This window comes from Boleophthalmus pectinirostris, unplaced genomic scaffold (genome assembly GCF_026225935.1).
Source record: "Boleophthalmus pectinirostris isolate CB_2022bp ecotype Guang Dong unplaced genomic scaffold, ASM2622593v1 HiC_scaffold_8, whole genome shotgun sequence".
Taxonomy (NCBI): Eukaryota; Metazoa; Chordata; class Actinopteri; order Gobiiformes; family Gobiidae; genus Boleophthalmus; species Boleophthalmus pectinirostris.
In genome coordinates, this window is record NW_026571515.1 from 32991427 (window position 1) to 33016255 (window position 24829).

At 41.0% G+C, this 24829-nt stretch overlaps 1 protein-coding gene across 1 annotated transcript in view; it reads left to right on the top strand.

Annotated features, from left to right (window-relative positions):
* Positions 1-24829, top strand: part of LOC110164765 (acid-sensing ion channel 1-like) — a 98960-nt gene that overhangs the window by 65179 nt on the left and 8952 nt on the right. The window lies entirely within an intron of this gene.

A 24829-nucleotide genomic window follows, 5' to 3' on the forward strand; every position in this document is an offset into this window, starting at 1 on the left:
ACACCAGGGGAGCTGATCTCTGTTGTTAAACAAGTCTCTTATGCTTAAATTTACAGTCACAAGTTAGATAACTTTAACTCACAGTTTTTCAGTTAGTCTCTCACCATTTTTGTTGGAAATCAAATTCCTGAACAGGACCTTGAACGCTTATATTGATCACAGGCTCCTAAGGGTGTAGCACCAAGTTTTGTGCCAAATGATCTTGGTGGGGTCACACTAAAAAATGCACTTCACAGACTTTGTAAAGGACCCCCCTCCCTGCTCTGGGCCCTGAGTAAACAGCACCCTTTACCCCAGGAGTGCAACGCCCCTGCAGGCTCCTGAAAATACACTGTTTAAATCAAATTTGTATGTGAGTTTTCAGACAAACTCATAACTTTTCTGACAGTGTTTGCTCCTGTGTGCATTGTGTCACCATGGTAACTCCTAAAAAGCCACCATTACAGAGCACCACCTGCATGATGTCACTGCAAAGCGTCAATCGGATCATATCAGGACTTGAGATGGAGGCTGGACTTAAAATATCTACAGTGAGTATCTTGCTCACGAACATACGAATAGGCCAGAAAAGGAGGTAAACCACCGAACTTTATACAAATAAGCCTGCGTTGCTTTGCCTGAGCCACTACTCTTTCACTGACGGTAATGATGCCTGCGTCACAGAGTACTGCCCTCAGCTACAGTGAACATAAATATACAGTATCCATATTTAGAAAAGTCTAGACTCTTGTTCATTGTAATTGCAGAGGGATAACCATAGTGCCCACAGTGGCTCAGTGCCCAAAAACTAGCAACATCAGTCTGACTCCATGGCAATAAACAAGATTTATTCCATATAGTTAAGCAATTTGGGGAAAGCAATAGCATCTCCATGGAGACAAGCAGGTGGCCGAATATTTACCTGAGAAGTTGGTGCACCTTTTAAAACACTTCTGAAAATAAATCAGTACAATTCAAGTTGATCAGTGAAAAAGGTGGATAAGGGAAGAAAAACATGACAAAATTAAGTACTTTGCTGCTGATGAGTCATGAATATTCCCTGTGGATTTGATGCTAACTGTAGGAACTGATCTGTCTGAGGCTTTTTGGACTTTAATATGAGCTTTATTTTAATGCAGCCTGACCATAAAGAAGCTGGCTTAGGTGGAAATCTGTGGAAATCATTTGTTCATTCATTTTTCAAAGTCTTTATTATTTGTCTCCAAAACTAAAATGAAAAAACTGGTAACGATTTGTTTTTTGTTTTTTTGTTGTTTTTTTGTTTTTTGTTTTATTTTGTGTTTAAATGAATAATGGAAAAAAACAGATAACAGTTGTTTCCCGTTTCCGTGATTTCAACTGTGATGCCGGACTGAACCAGGACTGAAACAGGACTAAGTGTCGGGACGGGCCCGGAGGTGTGCCTGCATAGACTGTTAGGTGATCAGGACTGAGACCAGACTGAGACCAGACCGGGACTAAGACCAGGACTGAGATCGGGACCAGACCGGGACCAGACCAGGACCAGACCAGGACTGAGACCATGACTGAACCAGGACTAAAACAGGACTGAACCAGGACTAAACCTGAACTGAACCAAGACTAAACCAGGTCTCAGTCTCAGTTCTGGCCCTGCTCCTGGTCTCAATCCCCGTCTGCTCCCGGTCTCAGTCCCAGTCTGGTCTTGGTCTGGTCTCACACTTTTTCCATTATGCATTTAAACACAAAATCAAAAACTGACAAAACAAATCGTTATATATTTTTTTCATTTTAGTTTTAGAGACAAATAATGAAGAATTTTTTTTATTTATTTTGAAAAATGAATGAACAAATGATACACGAATTGTTGGAGCTACAGCAGATGAGCTGACTTGTGCTGTTAAACAAGTCTCTCTCAAAACAAGCCGGCCTGCATTAGTCAACAGTTTTTCAGTTCGTCACTCTCACTTTTTTGTTGAAAATCAAACTCCTAAATAGGACCCTGAATGCTCGTATTGATCACAAGCTCCTGAAATTGTGTCACCATGGTAACTGACGAACATTACGCCATAGATTACGGGTCTCCAGCCTTTTTCCTCCAGTGAGCTAGAAAATAAAAATGCCAATGAGCTACTCATTTTAGCAGCCACAAGAAAATTAAACAATTATAAGAAAGAAGACGAGTCTTTGGACACAGTTAGATGCCTATAAAACATAAACCATTGTCTATTCATTAGTGCACAAAGTTTAGAGTGAGCAGATGTCTCTATTTCCCCGGGACAGTCCCAGTGTTGAGCCTTGTGTCCTCTGTCCCTGCAGATTTATACAAAACCAGTGATTTGTCCCAATTTTATATGAGAAATGTCCCAGGTGTCGCTATTTTTGACCAATCTCATCCCTATCACCTATAAAGAGAGGCATAAACTGTCATTTATTCAGGTAAAATACATAAAAGCTGCTAAAAAATGACCAAAACCCAAAGAAAATGTGACTATACTGACTCACATGTTACTCATGAATGGACCGAGTGCAAAACGATTTTCACAATTTTATTATTGATAACCATCACAAACCAGGGGTGTTACAGTTTTTTATTTTGAAAATCTGGTCAATCTTATAATGGTATAATTCCAAAATCCATCGGCAAGCTACTTGGAAAGGGATGGAGAGCTACTGGTAGTTCCCAAGATACAGGCTGGAGACCCCTGCCATAGATACATACATGTAGAACACCCCCAGCATGATGCCACTGCAGAGTATCAATATGGCCAATGCACAAGACACACATCAGCCTCATCTGCTGTTGAATCCACACTTTCCACACACCTTTTTCTTTTCTCTTTTTCTTTTTATTGGAGAAAATTGTCTCGCTCTGAATCAATGCAAATTTAAAAGCACAATTTATGTCTTCAATCAACTCTGGTTTTCATTATTTACCAGCGCACTGGCCCACAGCGAACTGAAGAAAAAGGTTTGACTTTTGTTGTGTTTGAAGGGGCACACACCGCAGGGGGGTGCACACACACACACGCACACACACATGAAATCACACACGCACACACACGCACTCACACACGTCCCCTCCAGGTTTGATTCTGCGCTCCATCCAGTCCACAGCTCACACACCACATTACAGCAACAATTAGTTTTCCTCGGAGAAAAATACAGACCTCACGGGCAATCTTCTCTCATTCTCTCACCTCTCTATTTCATCTGTCTCCTCCTCTTTATTTTCTGCTTCTCTCTCTCCATCTCTCTCTTTGTCTCTCTGTCTTTGTTCTCTCTCTTTCTCTATCATTTCTCTCTTCTATTTATTTACTCTCTTCCCCATCTTTCTTTCTTACTTCTCTCCCTCTGTTTCTTCTCTTACTATGTTTCCCTCTCTCTCTTTCCCTCTCTCTTCTCTCTCTCTCTGGTTCTTTCTTCTCAATCTCTTTCTCTCTGCTTCCCTCTCTGTAATTTTTTCTACTCTATTTCTTTCATTCTTTCTTTGGTTTTCTACTCTTTCTTCTCCCTCTTTCTTACCTACTTCTCTCATACTCTTTCTCTCGCTTTACGCTCTCCCTCGCTTTTCCTCACTCTCCTTTCCTTCTTCTCTCTATCTCTCTCATTCTCTCTGTTTTTTCTATTTTCAATTTCTTTCTCGATTCACACTTCCTCTTTCTTTCTCTCTTTCTCTACATCTCCTCATACTTTCTGTTTCTTTCGTTTTCTCTCTCTCTTATTACTTTTCTCTCCCCTCCTCGCTCCTCTCTTTCCTCATACTCGGTCTCTCTCTCTTTTCTCTGCTGTAAAGTATGTATTTGTTGACTAATCATTTCATATTTTTATGTATTATTTTTTCTTCTACGGGACAAGAGCAGCAACGGCAATTGAGTTAGCTGAAGATCTGAAAGTGAATTATGAGTTTAATCTGCATTTTTTCATATATACACACTTTTTCCTAGCACTTTTCTGCATAAATAGTAGTTCTGAGTATTTGTTGTCTTGAGAGTCCAGTTTTGGTCAGATACATTCTCAGATTATAGAGATATTTAAGCATTATTTAATCACAACTACGTTATTTAATCACAACACTGACTGAATGATTGAACCACTAACTTTTTTTGATTAAGGGGGGAAAAAATCATGTCACTTTTCAATAGTGCTGGAAGAAGTACTCACTGTTGTTACTTAGGTAAAAGTACAGACACTGGAGAAAAAAAACAAAACAAAAACCTACTGTAAAGTATTAGTTAGTTAGTAAAGTACCTGTTTAAAAAATGTACTTAAAAATTTAAAAAAGTAAAAGTATTTCACAGCGATTTTGAGATCAGAACAGAAAATGTTATGTGTTAAAAAATAAATAAAATGTTAAAAAAATAAATAAACAAAATAAAAAGAATAAATAATATAAATAATATAAAGTATAAAGTACAGATACCCAAATGTAGTGAAGTTTTTTTTTTAAAGTATCCACTTTAAAATCTCGTTCTGTCTCTTTACTCATATTCTGTTTCTTTTTGTCTCTCTCTATGTTCTCTCTCCCTCTCTTTCCCTTTCTAATTCTTATATCTCTTTCATTCTCTCTTCTCTCTATTTCTTCACTCTCTCCTCTCCCTCTTTCTTACCTTTTTATCTCCTTCTCTACCTCTCCTCATACTCCGTTTCTCTTTGTCTCTCTCTTCTCTTGTTCTCTCCCTCTTTCCACCTCTCATCCCTCTCTTTTTCCCTTTCTAATTCTTTCTTCTTTATCTTTCATTCTCTCTTCTTTCCTATTTCTTCACGCCCTCCCCCCTTCCCTTTCTTTTCTACTCTCTCCCCATACTTTGTTTCTCTCAGTTTCTCTTCATCTCTCTCTTTCTTCACTCTCTCCTGCCTACTGGAGTAAAGTACAGACACCTAAAATGTATATTTAAGTACAGTACTTTACTTTTACTTTGTTATGTTCCACCACTACTTTTTCACCCAGATTACAGGATCCATAATAAAAGGATCTGTATAATCTCATCTCTCCAGCAGTGGTTATAATCTTTTGGCCTATCCCACTTCACTGCCTCACAGATGTTTTTGAAACTTCTGTCCCTGATGTCTTTTTCTTTGTGTATAACTTTGTGTGTCCTTTGTGTCCAAACGCATTAGTATCCCATAGCCTGGACGTCCCCCAGTGTGTCCCTCTGTCAACACCTCCACCAGAGCTGTTATTTACACCATCAATTCTCCCTCATTATTCTGACCGTGACCTCTGTGAAAATGCAAGCGCAACATAAATATTTGCAGCCTTGTAATTGATGTTATTAAAAATCATATCATTATAATGTTATGTTTAAAGATGCACAGTGTAACTTTTCTGGTTCTCTGCATATAGATGTTATTGCTTTGCCTGGTGTGTTTCATAGTCTGGTATTAAAGGGACAGTTCGGAATTTTGGAGACACTTTTTGAAATATTCCATCCAGTCCTTTGCAGTATTTGCAGAGGTCACTGGTGCTAGGCTAGTGCATGTCAATGGCCATAGTTAGCCTGACTCTAAAAACAGACTTACCCACTCCACAAAACACCCAAAGCAAATCTATTATTACACCAGACTGTCGATGTGAATGTCTGTGTTGATAGAATAATGTTTGAAATAAAACTAACCTTGCATTGCAGGAATCGTCGCATGTTGAGGGACTATTTTCTCATATATCAGACTACATCCACCTAGTTATTTTTATGGGCTGAAAAAAAAATCAACAAATCAATAAATCAATAAATATTCACGTCCACACGACAATGGAGGACTGAGTGAAAATGATGTAATACATATGCCACACCTGTATGTGGCACTGTTAACAATGATAATAATATTTAATAATGCACATCTCATCACCGTTTATTTTGTTTTGTTTGTTTGTTTGTTTTTTTACTTTAAGGTAATTTAGCCGATTTTAGATGTATCCCAGAAATATAATCGTTTTGTTTTGTAAAAGTTAAACGTTTTCATTTTTAGCCATGAGATTTGGATGAGAATTATTAGAATAACTTGGTCTCAAAATGCAACAGTTTAATTACCCCTGTGTAATCTGCAAGGCATGTGTCATTAGCATTAGTGTTAGCAGCATGTCTCAGTTTCTGGGTGACAGGAGAGGCTCCGTAGGCTACACCTGTCCCATTTCGACAACGGTCTTGCCGTCTGTGGAGGCTAGTTCGAGGGCTGCGGGCTTTGCTGCATCAGAGGACCCTGGCGATGATGGGGTCACAACATCATCATTTTCCAAAAGCTGTGGTTTGCTTGTCTACACAATAATGCATTGCCGGTGTTCTCAGATTTCTCCACTCTTGAACCGGTTCTCAAAAAACACAGTTTTCACCCACCCAAAATGTCAGCTCCATGTGGACAAAAGGCCAAAACAAATGCAAACTTCACCATTTTTACCCAAAAATGTTGCGTGAACAGGCCCTCGGTCCGCCACTGCCAAACTTTCTATCAGGAAGTACAACTCGCTGTTGATGCTCAGACATAAATCCTTCAAATGCAAGGTTGGTTTTACTTCTAAAATCATTCTTTTGACACAGACATTCACATCGACAATCTGGAGTAATAATAGTTTTGCTTTGGGTGCTTTGTGGAGTGGGTAAGACTGTTTTTAGTGGCAGACCAACTATGGCCATTGACATGCCCTAGTCTAGCACCAGCGACCTCTCCAAGAACTGGAGGGAATATTTTAAAGTATCTCCACACATCTCCAACACTCTGGCTGACTAGAAAATGGAGCCCTATGTTCAAAATTCCAAACTGTCCCTTTAAGCCTTTCTATCTCCATGGCAACAAGCAGGTGATGCTACTAATCTATGTTACAGTTACATCAGTGGAGAGGCAAGCATGCTCACAACAAAGCGTGTTTTTCTAGTAGTGCATCTTTAAAAGTAAAAAGTAAAGTAAAATTTTCATTGTTAATATGTTTGTTTGTTTTTTTATATTTATTGTGGCAAAATTTCACAAAAAACTATATATTCTTGATTGATATTACAGTAGAAACAATATTTATGCATCCCTCCTCCACCTCCCCTTGAGTAACCTTTATTTTCTTTTATTTATTTTTTTGTTGGATACTGATAGCTTTTACAGAACTTGTAACTGAAAACAAAATGACAAAGTTTCAACATGAGTACATTTTAATTTTGTATACTCCTCATAATAAATACAATATTACAAACACAGAAATTGTGTCTCCTGCCTCCATGAGAGAGGGACATCATCACATTCTACAATCTGAAAACAAGCCATTATGTCATTATTTTAATAGCTGTGTGAATGGGGCTATCAAAACAGACTATCATCAGGAAAAGTGTCTTGCCCAAGGGGAACATTAGTGTAATGATTCGGCCTCAAATGGTTTTCAGTTCCAAACACAAACATACACTTGCCCACAAAGTTTAACAAGTGAATCTCATTTTGTAGTCTCCGAGGCTTGAACTTTTTGGTGACCTGTCTTTTTTTAGATGTTCCTAGACAATCTGGAATGGTTTCTAATTGGCTTATAAAATACTATATACACTTTTTTAAGGTGTGAATAGCAATTATCTAAATGCATTGGATTTGCAATCTCTTGTAAACCAATTTATAATGTATTAATCTCTCACTGTGTACGCCTCAAGGTGCTATTATAGCTACACCTGCCCTGCGGTAGACTGACAGAAACAAGACTCCTAATATCCACCATCTGCCACTCCAACCACTATCACTCACGCACTCACGTTCACGCCACATTCATACAAAGGTGACGTGGGTGAAGTGTCTTGCCCAAGGAACCGCCAACTTTTGAGTTTATGGACGAGCGCTCTTATCATTTTTATTAGATTTACTGGACAAGGGTCAGTTCTAACTAGAAGCACTACATCATTGTAATCACTGTAATAAATTAAGAGTCTAAATTAGGACTTAACCAGGACCAAACCTAAAACAAAACCAGGACAAAGTCTAAAACAAGACCCAACCAAATTTGTATCAGCACTACCCTGGACTCAAACCAGGACAAATATGAAAGCACTCTTACAATTACAGTCTATTATTAAAGGTAGAATCTGATTATATTTTGTTATAAACATGTTAGAGACCATAGATCATATTACATTTACACTTCTTTACCTGTTGGAGGTTTTACTCCCAGATTGGGGCAAGAGCTAGCCTGATTCATGAGCCAGTTTCACTTCGTGGAAACCGTCTGACCTCACAGCATTAGGATTTGTTCGCTCAACAGTAGGCAGCTGACTTTTTTAAATTTAAGCAATCGCTGCTATTTGGTCGTGACCTATATAATGCGCTGCTAACAGGGCTAACTGGTATATTAAGCTTTTCTCAAATCTCGTAGGAAGAAGGGCAATAATTTCCCCTTGATAAAATCCACCAAACATTCTCTTTGTTCAGGCTTTAAATCCTTGATCTCAGGAATTGTTGCCAACACAGAATGTATGGCTCTTTGCTGATTGGCTGGTGCCCGAACTTATACTTCCAGGGTTCTTGCAAACTGTCCAGTGTATTCCAATTCCTGACCTAGTCGCTGGAGAGAAATTGATTACATTGTACTTTGCCATGAAATATCCAAAAGGTAAATTCACAAATGTTGAACCTGATTATTTCTAGTAGTGGCTGGACACAAGAACCCATTGATTTACAACAAGACAATTCTGAATTTTTAACAATATTAATTTTAATTGCTCCGCCTGTATTAAATATTATTGCACTACATAATGAAGGGATGTCGTCTGAAACACAGTAACACAATTTAGCGTTAACCATATTGTTAACATACAAATGAATTCTGCTGGAAAGATCTGAAGTCAAGAATAACTGATCTTCAAGTTACCTGAAACATGGCATAAGAGCTGCTTTTTTTAATATATCAGTACTGGGACAAAACAGATTTCACTTTATTACAGGAAATAATCGGTTAAAGACTCAATAAGACAAGGTTATGAGGACTATGCATACAATTTAAAAGGCCAAAGTGGCATGTGGGACAGGTTATATACCGTAGCATGGTATGATGATATGATATAAAAATTTCAAAGTCGATTTCTATACCAAGGCATATATTTGATACTCAAGACCGATGCCACAATGATAATAAAAAAAAATAATAATAAATATAAAAAAAGAATGCATTTTCAACATTAAATAGTACTTTTTTTGTATACATGCATCACGAATTTCGGACTTATGGTCATCGCGCAATGCATACTGGGAAGGATCCTCAGAAAAACTGAGCATCAAACCACCATGTTTGTTTTCCCAGTGGGATGCATCTACTGTCAAAGTCGATCTTTTCAAGGCTTTTGAACCATATCGCTTTTGTTTCTGGTTCTGATATTGTCATATTTTAGTCATGGGATTCGGACATTGTAATTGTGTGGTTGTTGGATGTTCTAACAGCAGAAAACGGCTCGAAAAACAGGCTTTGGAATTTTGCCAACTCCATAACTGCAAAAGGGAATGAGATCTGTTTGACTGCAAACCTCCATTCAAACTGTTTCCCCTCCCAACGGAATTGAAAAATTATCCCAATTTTGCAGCGAACATTTTGTATGAGGAGCACTATCAAAGCAAAATCCCGATCCCTCGCCCAACCTTGATTATGACTTTAAAAAGTCAACGTCAAAGCAAAAAGTACCAGCTGTTCACAAAGAAACACCTTCCACTGCAAAGCAACCAAGACGTGATGTTGCTGTAAAGCTACAAGAACAAGAAAGTGCTCGCTCAGCCTGCTTGTCTTCTGTACCTCTCGCTTAACAAATGTGATTTTGCTTTGATGGTGCTCCACATACAAAATGTTTGATGCAAACTCGAGATAATTTCTTAGGCAGCCAAAGGTTACCTTTTTGGTCCTTCCAGTGTATCAATACTACCCATCGCCTTTCACAATTTTTCTATTCTGTTGGGAAGGGAAACGGTTTGAACAGAGGTTTGCAGTCACACAGATCTGATTCCCTTTTGCCACTTTTGGAGTTTGTAAACTTCCGAAGCCCATTTTCCACTGTTAGAACATCCAACAACCACACAATTACAATGTCCGAATCCCATAACTAAAATATGACAATATCAGAACCAGAAACAAAAGTGATATGGTTAAAAAGGCTTGAATAGATCGACTTTGACAATAAACGCATCCCACTGGGAAATCAAACATGGTGGTTTGATGCTTAGTTTTTTGGAATATCCTTCCCAGTATGCATTGCGCGATGACCGTAAGTCCAAAATTCATGATGCATGTATTGCCATGTGGCTTTATATTTGTGTAATCCCTCCGGCGTCCAGGTGGGTTCCATAGTGGTTCATGGGTGTATCTTAGTCTATGTGCTCTTATACTTGTTCTAATAGAGCTTTAGAACATTCTAAAGCTAATCAGGAAAGGTGCATTTCTGTCCTGTGAATGTGTCTTTTTTTTAGTATTGACACCTGCTCAACCCCTCCTTGAACCGTCACCTTATCGTGGTGGAGGGGTTTGAGTGCCCGAATGATCCCGGGAGCTATGTTGTCGGGGGCTTCATGCCCCTGGTAGGGTCACCCAAGGCAAACAGGTCCGGGGGGACGGGTCAGACGAAGAACGGTTCAGAAGCCCCTATGATGAGTGTACGAGCAAGGCCAGTTACGTCGCCCGGATTGGCGTCACCGGGGCCTCACCCTGGAGCCAGGCCTGGGGTGGGTGCTCGCCAGCGAGCGCCTGGTGGCCGAGCCTCCCCCCACGGGGCTCGGCCGGGCTCAGCCCGAAGGAGCGACGTGGGGCCGTCCTCACGTGGGCCCACCACCCGCAGGAGGATCCATATGGGGCCGGTGCAGAGAGATCTGGGCAGCAGTCGACGGCGGGGGCCTCGGCGACCGGATCTCCGGACATGGAGACTAGCTCTGGGGGGTAAGGAGCCTGAGCTTGTGCGGGAGGTTGAGCGTTACCGACTAGATATAGTCGGCCTCACCTCCACGCACAGTTTGGGCTCTGGAACCCAACTCCTTGAGAGGGGCTGGACTCTCCATTTCTCTGGCGTTGGCCGCGGGGAGCGGCGGCGGGCTGGTGTGGGCCTGCTCATTGCCCCACAGCTCAGTCGCTGTGTGTGTTGGAGTTCACCCCGGTGAACGAGAGGGTCGCGTCCCTGCGCCTTCGGGTCGGGGACAGGTCTCTCACTGTGGTGTCGGCCTACGGGCCGAACAGCAGTGCAGAGTACCCGGCCTTCTTGGAGTCCTTGGGAGGGGTACTAGACAGTGCACCGACCGGGGACTCCGTTGTTCTCCTGGGGGACTTCAACGCCCACGTGGGCAACGACAGTGACACTTGGAGAGGGGTGATTGGGAGGAACGGCCTCCCCGATCTGAACCCGAGTGGTGTTTTGTTATTGGACTTCTGTGCTAGTCACAGTTTGTCCATAACAAACACCATGTTCGAGCACAAGGGTGTCCATAAGTGCACGTGGCACCAGGACACCCTAGGCCGGAGGTCGATGATCGACTTTGTCGTCGTGTCATCTGATCTCCGGCCGCGTGTCTTGGACACTCGGGTGAAGAGAGGGGCTGAGCTGTCAACTGATCACCACCTGGTTGTGAGTTGGGTTCGCTGGCGGAGGAGGAAGCCGGAAAGACCTGGCAGGCCCAAGCGTGTAGTGAGGGTCTGTTGGGAACGTCTGGCGGAGCCCTCTGTCAGAGGGACCTTCAACTCGCACCTCCGGGAGGACTTCTCCCGGATTCCGGGGGAGGCTGGAGATATGGAGTCCGAGTGGGCTTCATTCTCGGCCTCTATTGTCAATGCAGCTGCTCGGAGCTGTGGGCGTAAGGTCTGTGGTGCCTGTCGCGGCGGCAACCCCAGAACCCGGTGGTGGACACCGGAAGTAAGGGATGCTGTCAAGCTGAAGAAGGAGTCCTATCGGGCCTTGCTGGCTCGGGGGACTCCTGAGGCAGCTGACAGGTACCGGCGGGCCAAGCGTGCTGCAGCCCGTGTGGTCGCGGAGGCAAAAACTCGGAGCTGGGAGGAGTTCGGGGAGGCCATGGAGAAGGACTATCGGACGGCCTCAAAGAGATTCTGGCAAACCGTCCGGCGCCTCAGGAGGGGGAAGCAGTTCTTCACCAACACTGTTTACAGTGCGGGGGGAGAGCTGTTGACCTCGACTGGGGACGTTGTCCGGCGGTGGAAGGAATACTTTGAGGATCTCCTCAATCCCACCGTCACGTCCTCCGAGGAGGAGGCCGAGGCTGGGGACTCGGAGGCGGACTCATCCATCACCCTGGCCGAAGTCACTGAGGTGGTTGGCAAGCTCCTTGGTGGCAAGGCTCCGGGGTTGGATGAGATCCGTCCTGAGTACCTGAAGTCTCTGGATGTTGTGGGGCTGTCTTGGCTGACACGCCTCTTCAACATCGCGTGGCGGTCGGGGACAGTACCTCTGGACTGGCAAACCGGGGTGGTGGTCCCTCTGTATAAGAAGGGGGACCGGAGGGTGTGTTCCAACTATAGGGGGATCACACTTCTCAGCCTTCCCGGTAAGGTCTATGCCAGGGTACTGGAGAGGAGAATCCGGCCGATAGTCGAACCTCGGATTCAGGAGGAGCAGTGTGGTTTTCGTCCTGGCCGTGGAACACTGGACCAGCTCTACACTCTCCATAGGGTGCTCGAGGGTTCATGGGAGTTTGCCCAACCAGTCCACATGTGTTTTGTGGATCTGGAGAAGGCATTCGACCGTGTCCCTCGTGGTGTCCTGTGGGGGGTGCTCTGGGAGTATGGGGTCCGGGGCCCTTTGCTAAGGGCTGTCCGGTCCCTGTATGACCGGAGCAGGAGCTGTGTTCGCATTGCCGGCAGTAAGTCAGACCTGTTCCCGGTGCATGTTGGACTCCGCCAGGGCTGCCCTTTGTCACCGGTTCTGTTCATTGTATTTATGGACAGAATTTCTAGGCGCAGTCAGGGGCCGGAGGGGGTCCGGTTTGGGGACCACAGGATTTCATCTCTGCTGTTTGCGGACGATGTTGTCCTGTTGGCTTCATCGAGCCAGGACCTGCAGTGTGCACTGGGGCGGTTTGCAGCCGAGTGTGAAGCGGCTGGGATGAAGGATCAGCTCTTCCAAGTCCGAGGCCATGGTTCTCGACCGGAAAAAGGTGGCTTGCCCTCTCCGGGTGGGTGGGGAGTCTTTGCCTCAAGTGGAGGAGTTCAAGTATCTCGGGGTCTTGTTCACGAGTGAGGGAAGGACGGAACGTGAGATTGACAGGCGGATCGGTGCAGCTTCGGCAGTGATGCGGTCGCTGTATCGGACCGTTGTGGTGAAGAGGGAGCTGAGTCGAAAGGCGAAGCTCTCGATTTACCGGTCAGTCTTCGTTCCTACTCTCACCTATGGTCATGAGCTCTGGGTAGTGACCGAAAGGACGAGATCGCGGATACAAGCGCTCGAAATGAGTTTCCTCCGCAGGGTGGCTGGGCGCTCCCTTAGAGATAGGGTGAGGAGCTCAGTCACACGGGAGGAGCTCGGAGTAGAGCCGCTGCTCCTCCACGTCGAGAGGAGCCAGTTGAGGTGGCTCGGGCATCTGTTCCGGATGCCTCCTGGGCGCCTCCCTCGGGAGGTGTTCCGGGCATGTCCCGCCGGGAGGAGGCCCCGGGGAAGACCCAGGACACGCTGGAGGGACTATGTCTCTCGGCTGGCCTGGGAACGCCTCGGGGTCCCCCTGGAGGAGCTGGAGGACGTGTCTGGGGTGAAGGAAGCTTAGGCTTAGGCTGCTCCCCCCGCGACCCGGCCCCGGATAAGCGGACGAAAATGGATGGATGGATGGACCTGCTCAAATGGGTATTAAAACGCTACGTGGTTTTGACTAGTTGTGTGTTTCCTCTTTGGTCTTTCAGTATAAAAAGTGCACTTCTTTGAGCGCAGTAGGAGCTGATGCAGTCTCAGCACAGGAGGCAGCTGGTTAAGGAGACCGCTGTGCCTTCTGAAAAATTCAACAATGAATCCATGACCCAGTTTAGTGTGAGTACCGCTGATCTGAGCCCAGGCTGATGTGGTCTTACTTTGTACTGAAGAACACTGGATTATTGTCATGCATGTGGTGGAGCGCCTACTACTCTACTCCACTACATTTTTACTTGTAGTGTCTCCTATAGAGCTTTTAAAATCCTGTGTCATCAGAATGTTCATGATTCTGGGATAGAGCGAACTGGAGGCAAAGAGAAGCAGACAATACAGTATTTTCAATGGTTAACAGATCTAAATGCAATATATTTAACAAAAGATAAATTATAAAAAAAACAACAATAAAGGACAAATTTGAACTCCCAAGGTACACATATTAGTTAATTTGCTTCTCATTTCAAATTTCAACCTCAAAATTGTATTTGAGCTTGACAAAAAGTATAATTTATGATAAAATGTGTAATATATCTATAGATGAAGCGAAAGACAATAATGAGCTCAATTTTTCTGTAAGAATTTGTTCAATAAAACCTAAAAATCTGGATAGTGTTTACTGTCTATTGCCCATTAAATAAATAAAATACAATTGTAAATGTTTTAAACTGGGCTCTGAGTGGTTTTCATTTGCCAAATTTCCTTTGATTCGTCATATTTTGTGATATTCTGTAGTTAATCCCATTTTCCCACTGAAATCATATTCTGTTCCACTTCACAGTTTCCTCCAGTTGCATTCATTCTGAAATTTAGAATGTTTTTGTTTACACATTTACATTACATTAACTTTACATTTGTTGTGCCTAACAGAAGGGCATAAAAAAAATGAATCTATGAGTTTAACATAAAGAATAAAAGCAGTTTTTAGGTCATTTCTATTTATGATTATATTTAAATGCTTTCTAGGAATTGTGCAGTCCAAATAAATATGTAATGTATGAGAGATTCTTCACAAAATATTAATGAACCATCTTCTCACAGCCTCTGAATGTTGCATAGTTGAATCGATACACCTAATGAGTGTTAAAGCTCAAGAACCCCAATGTACTTTGTGACAAAAACATTTTATCAGTTACAATTGCAAGTGTTCTGAATAATAATGCTGTAAATATGACATAATCTAGATAATCTTACTTTTAGATTGCCATTCTATAACTGTTTAACTTTATTGTAATATTGTTTTAGCGTGCAATATTGTTTCAATGTAAAGATCATCTATAGAAGTTCCTATTTTGGTTTAAACATATTAAACCTATAGATGTGCACTTTGTAAGACTGCTTTACATTGAACAATCCCGTATAATCATATTTCATAGCGTGCACAGTCTCAGTCCTCTCCTCCTCTGCACTCCTCTGTTGTTACCCACAATCCCTCAGGAGAGCCCCGGCTCCTCCTGTTCTCCTTTGTTTCCTACTTTGACTTGTGCTCTTATTCCTTGTGACATAAAGAGACTCGGGCTGTGACTGCATCACACACACTTCATACACATACACTTACACACACCCACACACACATGCACATTTCATAGACATGCACATACAGCAGTGTCATACCGCCTGTGGCTCTTGTATGCATTTATTACATCTACACTGTAAAATTATATCTACATGATTAAAATGGCTTAAATATTATATTCTGTTTAATATGAAATTTAGCCCAATTTCTTTCTAATCTGAGTGTATTTATTATTGGGTATTATACAGGCATTATTTTTGCCATTATGAGTAAGTAGGTTTGGCTCTTTTTTAAATCAGATGATGTCAAAAATATATTAAAGAGCACCATGTAGCTTTTCTGGTACAACCAGCCGCTTTCATGTCTCCAGGGAGATGTTATTGCTTTTCCTAAAATGTTCCATAGTATACTATGAAACTTACCAATCTCCATGGACACCAGAAGGTGACACCACAAAGACAGGTATATTATTTTGTTAATAAAACCCTTGTAATCGACTAAATGCAGGACAACTTTAATGGCAAACTATAGATAAAGTAATAGTGTCGTCATGGAGGCAATTGTCAGACCCTTGTCCAGAACAGATACAAGGATGACATTTTTATACCTATATAATCGCTGATAAGTAAGTTTTTATTTATTTAGGGCTTTTCACAGACATTTGTCACAAAGACGCTTTACGGATCATTATTCATTCACTCCATACCCACTGGTGGTAAACTACTATTGTAGCCACAGCTGCCCTGGGGCAAACTGACAGAAGCGTAGCTGCCTTGCCAATCAGTGCCATCGGTCCCTCTGACCACCACCATCGCTCACGCACACACCACTTGCCTTAGGACACAACAACAGTTTTTGTGACTGGCGCCCCACTGTGGCACCTTGTATTCCCAGTGGTCTCCCATCCAAGTACTAACCAGGGCCGGCCTTGCTTATCTTCTGAGATCTGACGGGAGCTTTGACAAGCCAGTATGGCCACGATAAGAAGAAATCAATTCAATCAAGTATTTTCAGATCCACTAAGATTTTCTGAACTTAAGTCATTTTAACTCAAAATATTCCTTGCTGTATTTGACCCCAAGAGTAAGTAGCAAGTACAAAGGTCTGAGTGTGTTTTTTTTGTTGTTGTTGTTTTTTTCTAAACAAGACTATATGCCAACTAAAAATAATTGAACTGAGGAAATACTACTTTATATGCCTGTTACCCCTGGCTGTTTTTGTTGTTTGCTGCTGGGTGAATCCATGTGTGACAGTGTCCAGTGTTGTATGAAACATTAGTGTGTGTTGACATCCCAGAGGACCTCCGCTCCTCATTAGAGCCACTTCACAGCAGGATGTGTGCAATCTGACAGAGCATGAGCTGATCTGCAAACATGTGCAAATGTGCAGAATTCTAAATATGTTTCCTGATCTGTGGATGTAATAACAATAATAAATAAATAATAAAAGTAATAGTAATAGTGTGTACTTTGTATGAATGGGTGTGTATTCTGAGCTTGTGTTTACATTTCCTTAAACATCACATCAAACTGGTAACAGGTGAACAGAGAACTAAACTAGGACTAGACCGGGACTAGAATATAGGACCAAATCACGTATTTACATCATTATTAAATTGTGTCAAAACCAGGATCAAACAAAACCACAAAATCTCCTGAGCTCGTGACATATGGTCTCCAGGACTCCCTAACAGCTCAGCATTGTCCGGGGGCGGGACTTAACATTCTATTGCTACCATGGCAACCCACTTTTTAACTGTGTTTTTCCATTCACCTGAGCTGCCAGGCCTAAAAAACAGACTTTTTGACAAGGCAATGTGAATTTAGACCTGAAATTGTACCAAAAACACCTTTTTTATTTTCCTCTCATGCATCTGGGTGGCACATTTTCCCCCAAACACAGCTATTCCAGACAACAGATAATCTGTGTTTGTGGTTAGGCTCATAAATGTTGATGTTTGACAATATTTTTGTTCACACTCAGGTTAAGGTTAGGATCAGGGTTAGGTTTAGGAAGAGATAAGTATAGGGTTTGTGGTTAAATGTGCTGACTGGGTCTTGGCAAAACTGACCAGCAATTTTAGACAAAAGAAAAGTATAAATCAAGGTATTAGTTAATTGTATTTAATGGATCACAAAAAATACTTTCAATGCCACTGAACCTTACTACTTGCTGTAATTACATCTACTAAACTAAAAATACAGTAGCCTAAGCAGTAGGTGGTTATCGCTGAGTAACATGGAGTTTTTAGGGAGTCCCGATGAATCTATGTATCATTCGTTTATTCGTTTTTCAATATAAAATCAAAAGTAAGAAAACAAAAACAACAACTATTTTCTTCATAATTTGTCTCCAAAACCAAAATGAGAAAATAGATAACAATTCGTTTTTCAGTTTTGGATTTTGCGTTAAAATGAATAATGGAAAAAATGGAAAGCGGCCGTTTCCCGTTTACATGACTTAAACTGTAATGCCGGACTTTTGCGCCCCATACGGACTGAACCAGGACTAAAACAGGACTAAAAAAGGCTAAACCTGGACTAAACTGTTTTCAGTCCTGGTGTGGTTTTGGTCTGATCCCGGTCTGGTCCCAGCCTCAGTCTCGGTTTCAGTCTTGTCTGGTCCCGGTCTCAATCACGGTCTGGTGTCCGGTCAGTCCTCAGTCTGGTCCCAGTCCTAGTCAGTCCTTAGTCCTGGTTTAGTCCTGGTTCAGTTTTAGTCGTTTTCCAGTTCTGGCATTATCCGTTTTGGAGACAAATAATGAAGAAAACTGTTGTTTTTTTTCTTTTTCTTATTTTTGGTTTTATTTTGAAAAACTAATGAATGAATGAAACACAGATTCTGACAAGTATTCAGAGTAAATGTACTACAACCTTCTACCACTACTTCCACCTGCTAATAGTGAAATATTAATTCAATTACCACGACTGCTACACTGACGATCAATACTAGTTACCCCATCTTTCAGTGCTACTTGGGCAACCTGTCAAGAGCAATAGGGACCACAAATGGTGCACCCAGGGGCCCGTCCCATGTCTGTGACTCTCGTAGGTTCATGGTCAGGACTAGTGGAGTATTGTACATCTTGATATTTAGATGCATACATTAAAAATGCTTGGTTTCGCTTAAATAAAAGTTTAGACGCCCTGCAGAACATCCAGGTGAAAGTATGCACCAATGGATTTTAGCAGGCACAGAAAAAGCTTTGAAATGTGAAGGTGAAAGCTGATAGATTTGTAAAGTATGTTTTTCTTGCTACATGAATCGAAAAAAGCATGTGTATGGTAATTAATTACAGCAGCGCTTTTGGTTGAGTGCTTTTCAATACTGGGCAAATTATGTTTGAGTGACAGCTTCACTGATCACAGGTCCAGGAGAGTTAAACTGAAAAAGAAAAGGGTTGTTTTGAGACAGAGTGCAGGTTCTCAGATGGAGGCAAGAGGCAGCACAAGTGAATTTCTCCTCTATGAGATCAATAAAGTTCCATAATGATTTGTGTATCTGCCTTTTTAACCAAACACCTTCTGTTTGTGTTGCATGGGGACAAAACAGCCTCACAGTCAAAACCGCAGCATGCATATCAAAATGTGAAAATGTTGACCTTAAAAATGCTGTTTAAATGTCTAGTTGTGTGTTGGGCAAAGGGGTCTGTTGTCCCAAGCCCTAAGGTGTTAGGGTCTCAGAAGTGGACCCTCTTCCTATTCAGGATTACTCAAACATGAGTGAATGATGAATTTTTGATGAGGTAACAATATTATAAATGTTATGACAATATTATATGACTTAATGCTCACAAGACAATTTTGCGTAATATAAAACCTTTAACATTACGCTCTTTTTTCAAGTATTTAGTATTCAAACAACATACTTAGATCCTTATTGTATATTTTGTTCAATGTAAACCTCAATAATTATCTAAAACTACTTAACAGTCCATTGACTTCCTATTCAGAACTGCAGGGATTATAGACTCTAGTTGCCTCTTCACAGCTGCATTTCACAGCAAGGAGCTAATGTTCATTTACGTATTTTAACTGTTGAAAAAATGAACTCTACATGACCCTGAGTTTTTTGTTTTTGTTTTGTTTTGTTTTCTCAATTTCATTTCCCTCCAGCAACTAGGTCAGAAATCGGTGGCCAAACTTTTTGACTTGTGGACCACAAAGGGTTCTAAAATTTGACAGAAGGGCCGGACCAGGAGCAGATGGATGGAGTTTTTGGTAAAAAAAGAAAAAATAACATGAGATATGTTTTCTACATATCTCATGTTATTTTTTCTTTTATGAGAATACTGAAATATCCCATAATTGAAAATCATTACAAAGCATTACAACAAAATATCTGTCTTAAAAGTTCCAACTGTATTTACTGAAATGACTTTTAAAACACTGAAAATTATTATCATTATTAATATTATTATTCATGTTCAGCGGGTCAGATTAAAAAGTGGACCCCAGGCCGTAGTTTGCCCACCCCTGCATTAGACGGTTTGCAAGAAGCCCAGAAGTTGTAGACCGTGCACCGGCCAATCAGCAAAGAGCTGTGAAGTCATGACGTCAAACTCAAGCGCCTGTCTGTGTGGTACAGTACAACAGTAAACAAAGCGGTCGAGATCGATGTAGACCATACAAACTGAACATTTTTTATTGCACCTTTATTTTACATGTTCACCTCGCAGAAACAGCAATGATCATTGACAGACATGTGCCGGCAATTACTTGGACACCACTGAGCGTTCCGCCGCATTACATATGTCAAGACCAAATAGCAGATTGCTTAAATTAAAAATGTACCCACTTACCGTCAAGTGAACGAATCAAGTGAAACCGGCTGATGAATCAGGCTAGTGGAAAAGCAGGGGGTAGGTGAAAACAAAAATTCTCCGAGCAAGCTAAAGATGAGCGAAAAACATTACAATAAGATTAAAAATCTCATAAAAGTCTATTTAATATGTCCCCTTTAAAATGTATCCTATTATTTTAGATTAACAAACAAAACTACCTCTTCTATGTTGTGTTGTCATCTGAAACCAAGCAACAGTCAGATAAGTCAGGCTTTTCTATTTTCTGCCATGTTTTACACGGCTACAGATATCTACATATAGACAAGATTATTTATTCATCCATCAGTCCGAGCAGAGCAAACCGTATAGGCGCGTGTCGTCAATTATACATGCGTCTGAATCTCACCACATCTGTCAAAACAACATGCACCGAGGAGGTCAAAAACAGGCCCTAATTCACATGTGTGTTTGATATAACGGGCTATGAGTTAACATCAGGACGCATGTGTCACAACCTTTGTTTAAATATCTATGAAAGAATGACTTATTTATGGAGGTACAGATGTGACGCATTTATCTGTGAAGAGCAAGAGAGAGGAGTGAGGCGTTAAAGGGCCCATACACCTTCACTAGAATCACTTGGATGATTTTTGCCCTGATTGTCCAATATCGATTTATCAAAAAGGGAAAACTGTAGCTGTTGTTAACTTGAAAACTACCACTCCCTGACATTGCATTGTGGGACAAAGTATTTTGAGCTTTAAACCTTTAAGACGTAAACAGAGAAATAAATAGGAATTACTCAAACATGTGTGAATGAAACAAAACACAACTCCAGGTATGTTTTTGAGGAGGTAGATTCTAACATGGCTTAAAGCTCTCAAAAGTCATTTTTGTTTTGTTATTCTAGTAACAGGCTTGTCTGTGGTCGTCCTCCAGGCGCGTTGGTCACATAGGTCCAGAAACCAGAGTCCAGAGCTGCTCGCACTGGGTCAGGACTCTGGTTTTGATTTGGTTCGACTGTAGCATTTCTCACACTAGGCTAAATGCAGTTAATTTTATAAGTTGAATCACTTGAATAGTGCCTATTCAGTTTAGACTGTTTGTGTCTTTTTCTTTTTTCACATTTGAGTTTGTATTGCTCAACAATTCGGAGATGGGGACCAGTGAATATTGATGGGTATTTCACACACTGATGGCAGCTTCACTTGACTCGTCTGTCAGCTTCAACCGGGATCCAATACAACTGAACCCCTGTGTCTTTATCTCTCTGCTGATTACAGCTCTGTGCGCAACACTTTTCCAGTGTGTCTCAATGCGAAAATTTAAGGAACGACTCGAAAATGTGCTAACTTTACAATGGCGGTCTGTGGGCGTGAGCCGCCAGAAGTGGATCAGGGAAATGCCATGACGTCACATGCAGGGTCTCTGTAGGACCTTTAAGACAGTGGTGGACAATGGTACCATGCTGTAATAATAGAAAACATATATGGTTTTCTAATGAATCTCAGTGACAAATATTTAACGGTGGATATTTTGTGATGTGATCATTCTGACCAGAACCAGCTACTGTTTTATAAGAAAAACTATAACCGTTTTATAGGTAAAGATGGACTGCGTAACCTTTCTGCTTGTGTCCATGGAGATTATTTTGCTGTGACTGGCATTTTCCATTGTAATATTTATCAGGAACAGTGGTCGGCAACCTTAAATACTCAAAGAGCCATTTGCAGCGTCTTCCACAGAAAAGAAAACACCCTGACCACAAAACCCTTTTGACTCTTTTTTTTTTTTTTTTACCTGAATGCTATGTATAAAAGACTATATTGTGTAGAATTTCATTGATTTCATACATTTTAAAATATTTTTAACTCCAAAAAACAAGACACTTGGTTAATGCTTACTTTCAAATTAAATATTCAGTGTTTATTTGAGTCCTCCTTGTAGAAAATAAAAATCTACATTTGAATTATCTATCCACAAAAATGCCTCTTTGTTCTGTCATCATTTTATCACTGGAGCATGTGTGAATCTGCCCATGTAGCATTGAACATTCTGTTTTCTTCAGAAACTTTTCTTTTCTTGGATTTATTCATCATTTATCTAGCAGGGGTGGAAAAGATCATGCTGCTGGTGTAGGTGCCGGTAAATCCGGGCTGTCAGATACTGTATGTGCTGGGTCTCGCACATACAGTCTGTGATCAGCGGCTATGATGCATATTTTAAGTGACAAAAATATTAAAATCATTTTTATTTTAATGGTACAAGATTACCATTATCTGCAAATTTAGAATTACATTTAAAAACAAACAAATGAAATAATATTTATTTTCCAAAGTCACAGGGAGCCACAACAGAAGGATGAAAGGGCCACATGCGACTCTGGAGCCACGGGTTGCTGACCCCTGATCTAGAATTTATTTTATTTGTTTTATTTAGGTCGTTTTATTGCTCAACATGAAAAAAAAAAAAAAAAAAAAAACATTGAGAAAAGCATGTTACAGACCCTCCACTAGAAAAGTTCCTGACTGCACCTTTAATAGGATTTTATTTATCATTATATAGTTACTGTCATTGTGAAATACCAAGAAAACACAATACAAGCAATTTATATAGTATGTTTGTTGCGAATTAACTGTTAACTTCTAATTTGCTTCGTAACTATTCTGTGTCTTACCTAAGTTTAAACTCACAACAAGTCTATAAATAATACAGCCTAATTAGCTCACAAGATTTACTAAAGAAAACATCTGTTGCTTTCTTCCTCTAAATATATTTTGTCTGTCAGAACCACATAATAGGCTCTCTCCAGCCTCAGTGTGTAGTCCACATCCTCAGAGTTATTGATACTTCCTGTCTGGCTCTCTCTGAACTGTTGGCTGACATTTTACATTCACAGCTCCCTTTTCAAATTAAGCTCTGTGTTTCCCTCCGGCCGGGATACTTGGTCTCCATGGTAACATCGTGTCCATTATAAGTGCAATAAAGAGCGTTAAATCACCCATCTGCCACTGTGCATCACCTCTGCGGGGCCATTACGTAACCTCCCGGCCCACAAGAGGATCCACTACTTTTAAACAATTTTAGTTTGCTTTGGCTCTATATCACACTTGCACACCGCACTGCAAAAATATCCAAAAATATCAAATGACCTAAATTAAAGGTGTGACCAGAAGTATATTTAGTTAGTAGGTCTAGTTTGACTTTATACAGCTAAATTATCTACCAGTGGAGATTCGAAAATTGCACTTTTTTTTTATAACTATTAATGGTACACTGTGTAACATTTCTGGTGCAGAGTCTGTCACCAGCTTCTCTCCAAGGAGATGTTGCCTGGAATGTTCCACAGTATGGCATTCCACTTATATATCGTTATGGAGGCAGCAGTCGATGCCACCAGGATAAGTTACATGTTAGATCTGTGGAGAGGCGAGCCCACTCACATTAAGAATACATGTTTTTAAGGCAATAAAAATCAATGTTACTGAGTAAATGCAAAAAGGATATATTTAATGCCATAGCGGAACATTCCAGACAAAACAGTTGACCAGAAAAGTTACACAGTGCACCTCTGAGGATGCAAAGCTATTCTTCTGTCACATTTGGGGTTAAATTTTGGGCTTAAAATATATACATATTTTTAAAATAGAGTAAAAAACAAATAAACTCTACTGAGTGAAAGGTTAGTGCACTATGGACCTTCTGATGGAGCATCTCCCACACAGGGACCACAAATTTTCACTATTGCAGAATACTTGACAAATACAAATTTCTAAAATGGGACAACACAATCAAATATGCAGATTTAAATTTGGTATATAACGTTTTTAATCATCTTACGCCACCTCCTCTAAAGGAGTTTGTGAAAAGAAATTCAAATCGCACAACAAGAGCAGCTCTAGAGGCGACTGCTCTGTGCTGTTTAGGAAAAGTGCTTTTGGACAAACTCTTTTGTACAGTACCTACTCATATATGAGAACTTTCAACACTGGCAGCATTTTGTGTGATTGTTGTTGTACTTTTCCCTGTCCTGTAGATGATTTTGCATCAATCTGCCAAGGGACTGAAGGTGGACATGAGCCACGCTGGCTATAATCTTTACATATTTACATTTTAAACGTTCATTAACATGTGCTGTCCCTTTATAATTAAATAATTAAGAAATAAGACCATAACCTGCTTGTCTCGGTGGAAACTAGCTAGTGAGTCCACCAAGTCAAGTTACAGATCAGATCTGTGATGAGACACATATACGATTACAGTAAACATGCATGTTTTTCAAGACAATAAAGCCCTTGTAATTGAATAAATGCAAGACGGATACATTTAAAGTCTTCCTGTGAAACATTCCAGACAAAGCATTATTATCCCCATGGAGACAAGCAGCTGGCATACACCCACCAGAAAAGTTACATAGCACATCTTTAATGAGTCAATTTAAAACGGCTCAAAACTTAACATAAGGTTCTGAATTTAAATCATTTCAACTAAAGTAGTCTAAATATTACACTTTTGTGCAGTGTTAAAAACCAGCAAGCAAGTGACCTAAATAAATCTAAATGAGTCAAAAAACACTCTGAACAAGATTTACATTGGAAATTCAGTCCATTTACACTTTTTAGAGTGTAATGGAGAGTCAAACAGCGACCCCAAGTGGCCACGCGTGGTATACGTCGCTCTGACAAATGGCCGTGGCTTTGCAGTGTTGTGGAGCAGCGCTGAAATGAAACTCATTTGTCACTGTGC